The sequence below is a fragment of the Octopus bimaculoides genome, chromosome 14, assembly GCF_001194135.2.
Source record: "Octopus bimaculoides isolate UCB-OBI-ISO-001 chromosome 14, ASM119413v2, whole genome shotgun sequence".
Taxonomy (NCBI): domain Eukaryota; kingdom Metazoa; phylum Mollusca; class Cephalopoda; order Octopoda; family Octopodidae; genus Octopus; species Octopus bimaculoides.
The window spans coordinates 5,336,894-5,343,236 of record NC_068994.1 but is presented as its reverse complement, the minus strand read 5'-3'; positions in this window follow the sequence as shown (position 1 = coordinate 5,343,236).

The window sequence follows — 6,343 nt, the reverse complement described above, 5'->3', positions numbered from 1 at the left end:
TGTGTGTGTGTGTGTGTGTGTGTGTGTGTGTGTGTGTGTGTGTGTGTAATATACCCGAAAATAAAGTACGTTACGCCCACCATTTGACTGATCCACTCTGTCTTAGCAATACTTTGAAAGGTTCTGTCTCACATTCTTTCAGTTTTTGTACCATCAAGAATTGGTTATCTCTCTTACACACTTCTTTGTATACATTAATATCCTTCCTTCTTTCCTTTTTCTTCTTACCTTCTTACCCTTTTCTTACCTTCTTACCTTTTCTACATATTTTTTGTGCTCACGGTACGTAGATTTTATCGTGTGTCATCCTTGAAATCACATGCTGGGCTTGTATACTTGCATTAAAACTTATCCCGACAACAGCCTTTGTTGAGGACACAATGAGCTCGTTTCATTTAATTTTTCCAAAAGGGAACAATCACGATTTGTTACGCGCGACCTCTGCATGTAAACCCATATTGCCAAAATTTCACATTTGCTATAAATGAACGTTTCATAACTTCTGACGATATTTTATGCTGACTACAGATCTATAACATGTCCAGAACATATTCCAAGATTCTCATAATGAAACTCAGAGATGTGAATATACAGGTTTTATTTGTGACTCTCATTACAGCAATACTGACATATTTGGAGTGGTAGCCTTGTTTCGTACACAAGTGTTTTAGAGAGCATCTCTCAAGTAATTCGTTAAACATTTGCAAGTGGCTTCTACTTTGATTATATCTCTCTGATAGACACATCAGTGTTCTCATATTCCTGTTTATCATTTAGTAAATACTGAACTAAAACGGTTTTGAGTCTCTCCTTACTAGAAGGAAAATCATTTGGAAAATTTCTCTTCTCGGTAATTTGCATGTAGCAGCTAAACCTCAATCATATTAAGCTGGGAAACATACACACGCTACAGGTACTAGTCTTCTTTGAGCTACACATTATTTGTTTTAATGCTGGGTCAGATGTATCAAGACAGGACCCTTGCATATCTTCAGTGCTTCCAAAAGTGTTTTGAAGAATGGTCGAGTTATAACCAGATCATGGCCTGGTCTGAATGGTAGCATTTCATTCCTGTGTGGTGGTGTTAAACTAGACGAGAGGTTAGGCATAAACCCAAAACAGGTTCAGGACATTCTGGTAGACTTCCATACTGTTTACGTCAACTAAATCATTATGCTTTAGTTGAGTTATATAACAATAAACATATGAGCTAGGATGAGGATTTGATTAGTCATCTGTTTACCATTTGCAATCCTGCTTCTAACTTTGTTTCATATCCACTGAGAATTGTTGATATGCACTCAGACATGTACGTGATATCATGGCAAGGTTTTCATTTACATATAATGCATTGAAATCACATTTTATATTTTACTGGTCACGTTAATCTTTACTTTCCTAAACATAACACATGAGCTCAAAAATGCACTACCTGTGTACACATGTAGATATTTCTGACAGGCTCCACAAAGTTTCCATTTCTGTGACTTGATATTTTCGTATGACTAGCCTATTCCTAATCTTCCTCTTCCTTTCTCTCCCTTTCATCATGTCTCTCTTTCTCTTCCCCCTTTCTCTCTCTCTCTCTTTCTCTCTCTCTCTCTCTTTCTTTCTTTTTTTCTTTCTCTCTACCCTTCCATCTCTAAACTTCTGTCCTGATATCTTCCCCTCTCTTCTGCCTTATCACTATGCTCGTTCAGTGTCTCTCTGCCCTCTACAGCTTTTCTCCCTCCTACTGCCGACACGTGATCCGTGGTCATCGTCATCTTTTATTCTCTCTCTCCCCTTTCCATTTCTCGCTGACCGCCGAAGTGACTGGTTGTATTTTCTCTACTCTTCCACTTTCAACCATTGTCATTGTCTATTTGTTATCCTTATGTTTCTAATCCTTTAGGATATTCCTACAGGTATCAACCAATATTCCCGTCTCCTGTCTGATCTAAAGGCCGTATTCTGTTTATTTATTTTAGTTTTTTCGTATGCCGACATTTTATCTTTTTTTTTTTTTCGTTTTTGTCCATCGTCCGTCCACTAATTATCTCATCTGGAATCATATTTCGTTCATGTTGATAAGTTCACTTTCTGTATTGCATATTTATTGTTTGTTTGTCCACTTTATGTCATGTTTGGTCCCTTGTTTGATGGCTCGCTATTTCCTGCCGGCTTCTTATGTATGTATGCATGTATGTATGTATGTATGTATGCATGTATGTATGCATGTATGTATGTATGTATGTATGTATGTATGTATGTATGTATGTGTAAAATCTTATTATAATGGGCGTTATGTCCGTCTGTCTGTCTGTTCTCTTTTCACAGTCACACAGCAGGATTAATGGTTACGATGTTTTTCGGGGTTACAGAGGTAATCAGGAAGGTTTTTAGCGAAAAGTGTAGAAAAGTATGATTATCTAGTGGATATTGAGTTTTGTATTAATAAATTACCTTTGATATTTTGTTAATAAAATTCAGGCGACGAGTATTAACTCTTGATCCACCCGCTTCGAATATTTTGTGAATTTAGAGGGTTTGGATTTGCGAAACTATCTGTTTATTTCCCATCGTAGATGAGCAGATTCCTAAAGATTCTGATCGCGCATTCACAACAAACAAGGCACAGGGCCAGACTTTAGATCGTGTATGTGTATTTCTAGCCACGCTGATGTTTACACAATGCCAGTTATACGTCGCTCTGAGTAGACCAACGGACTAGGGTAATTTGAAAATTAGTGTCGACCAAACAGAAAATATCGTCTACAAAGACCTTTTGTAATCACATTGATATTATCGAAAGGAATATGATTCATAAACTAAATAAGGATATTTGTGAACTTTGAATGTATAAGAGTATAAACAAGCGTAAAATAGTGTAAACAGCTAAAATATAAGTACATCTAAATAACATATTTTTCTTAATATTTATGTAGTAGTCGAAGGAAGCTCTGGCTTTCGTTAGGAGTGGCCCACATAACCATTCATGATACTGAGGCTGGGAGCCTATTTCAGTTCGGGAGTGAATCGTCATCAAATCTCAGTCGTGTAGCTGCAATTGAATGCTGTATCACCAACAATAATGTAATTTCTCTAAGATTTCACCCAGTAATCTATCAAGTCCATTTACACATTTCTCAATACATACTGCTCTTATGACTTTCCATCCTCACTTTATGCCTCCATCGTAGATGGGTAGATTTGCTAGTATAAAGAAAGACAGCAGATACGAGGTGATTATATTTTATGTACTCCTAATTAAATAATCAGTCATGATTGGATTTAGTGGATTTCAGCTCCATAGGTCTAGAAATTACACCCTTTATATTGGTTTAATATGTAGTTTATAGCCTGGTCCACCAAGGAAGCTTTTTTTCTGTGAGTACTGCAGGATTAGTTAAAGCCATATATTGTGCTAGGTATGTCTGTGTAGAATGAAGTGTGCCTCCCAAGCACATGGTTCTGTGTTCAGGGCCACTGCGTGAAACTTAGGCTAATGTCTTCTACTCTAGCCTCCGGCTGACCAAAGATTTGTGTATGCATTTGGGAAACGGAAACAGTAAGAAGTCCGTCGTGTATATGTATATGTGTATGTATTTATGTGTGTGTCTTGACAACCAATGTTGGTGCGTTTGTGTCCCTGAAACATAGCGGTATGGCAAAAGAGACGTTAGAATAAGTACTAGGCTTACAAAGAATAAGTCCTGGGATCGATTTCTTCGATTAAAGGCGATGCTCCAGCATGGTCGCAGTCAATTGACTGAAACGTGTAAAAGAGTAAAAGTGTATATATATTTAAGTCGCTCCAACGGAAATATAACCTAACTGCTGATGACACGAGGTAGCACAAAACGTGCCAGTGTTTTACTCAGCACATCAACACAAACCCATTAGTTCAAAATACAATAGACACACACACAGACATACACACACACACACACACACATACATACATACATATATATATAATTGATGACATATCGATGAGGCATGCATAGCTGCCGGATTGCGTCTTAGAAAACGTTCTTTTACGACAGTATGTGTTAATGTAGATTGAATGCATGAGATCAGGCGAGATAACTAGACTTGAAGGTGAACAAGAGCGGCGGATAACGATATTCCTTTTTTGCTTTAGTTTTTCAGCGTCGTATCATAAACTCATTTCGAAAGGAACTGTATCGTAGGACGGACACATATATAGAAATGGAGTAAATTGTACATTCTGTTCTTTGAGGTAGCACAAGTGGAACATAATTTAATCTTGAATTAAAAGAACTCAACGGGACGGCCAGAGCGTGGTGAGTTTTTGAGGTCAAAATTTCCATTTTTGAACTTGACATACCAATCACGAGCAGTTCTTTCAGCTATGGCCCCCTCTCCATGCACAGCACAAATATCGCGAGCAGCTTTTGCGACCTTAGAACCTTAATAAAAAGCAAAAAGAAGGAGGTGTCGAAAATGCTCGTTTTTTTTTTTTTCTTAAGTTGACATTCGATGTAAATGATCTGAAAATAAACAAAAATTAAGTGAAGTTAAATAGAAAAAAGAAAATACATTGCAAAGTGATTCTAAAATAGAATTCTCGAAAAAGATAGATTCCAAAATTTTTAAAAAACGGTGCCAACACTGTGTGTGTGCGTGTGTGAGTATATATAAATATATACACGTATATCAAACACACATACAAACAGAGTTGCTGCCCCTTAATAAATGCGACGCCGTTCAAATGTTAAACATTATATAATATAGAATCTACATATAAATTCCTAATATTTTAGGATGATCTGAGATGTTCTCAAACATTACATATCTCCATTAATGCAAAGAATCTTGTTGAACTGCATATAGAAACGCTCACTGTTGTCAATGACAACAAGGCATGATGGGAAAACAGTTTGACGCATGCGCACTTCTAAATTCTCTTATCGTCTGCTACCTATTGATAAGCAAGAACAGATGAAACAAATTTACACCGCTGCTGATATTCCATTTAAATACTGTAAGTCCTTTCAAAATCACACAATGTATAAACTTTTTCAGTTCTTCTTTAGTCTTTATCTTACTATAAGAAATTTGAAGATAACCAAACGTTTCCCTGGTCTACTTTATAATAATATACGTTATGTTGGGTATGTAGAAAGATTTCTTCCAGTCAAGTATAATCCACACTTTATCCATTCTCCTATCGTTATTAATTTGACATGTGAGGTTCAAGAACTACATGTTGCAAAACAATAATACTTTTTATATAGTATTTCAATCTTCCTCATTTACATGGAAATTTCTTCCTTTAATTTTACAACAGCGATATTTCTTTGCTGTCCATTCTCATTTCAATAAAAACATATTGTCGGAGGGTATGTTACAATGCATACCAACGTCCATATCTCTGAAATCTTTGTATGATTTTGATATTTCGATATAGTGTTTGTCTTATACATGGCATACTTCAATCCATTTACGTGCAGGAAATGGAAAGAAGTTGTAATTTAATTACAAGAATGTTATATCTTTTGATATTAAAAGGGTGATGTAAAATGCAACCTAGCACTGCATTTCATTGGAAAGACTAACGTTGCATGTCGCCGTTTCGTTACTTTCCGCATATGCTAATAAGCGTGTGGAGACCCAGTACATCCACAGAATAATAGGCAGAGGTAATATAGAGCAAAAGTTATATGGATTGAGAAACAAATGTATAACTACTGTTCATTGATTAATATATGTGAAATTTAAGTATCAGCTTTGTATATCTTTCTCGGATCCCGTCTCTCTCAAATCACTTGATCTATTTACCTCTCCATTCGTTCTCTGTCAAGCTAACTACCTGTCCAGCACACTCTCTCTCTCTCTCACTCTCACTCTCTCTCTCTCTCTCTCTCTCTCTCTTTCTTTCTTTCTTTTTCTCTCTTCCTCTCTCTCTCTCTTTCTTTTTCTCTCTTCCCCTCTCTCTCTCTTTGCCTTTCTCTCCTCTCTCTTTCCCTTCCTCTCTCTATATATATCGATAGATATATTAATCCCGTGCTCTGTTATCCAACTGCCGTTTACTTTTTCTCTAAACCCTCATTTACCGCAGACTTACGTTTAACCCATATACTTACCTGCGGTTAAATGTGTCATTTGGTTGGTTTTTCCGCATGAGTATATATATCTGTATATCACTGCTCATGTTATGTATATGTGTCTTCATTTATGGGTATAGTAATTGCGTGTGAGTGAGAGAGACAGACGGACGGACGGACAAAAGAGAGAAAGAGCGAGACGCAGAGAGACACAGTGATTATGTGTGTGTCTGGTTATGTGTGCGTGTCTGCTCACGTGCATGTGTATATATATATATATATATATATAT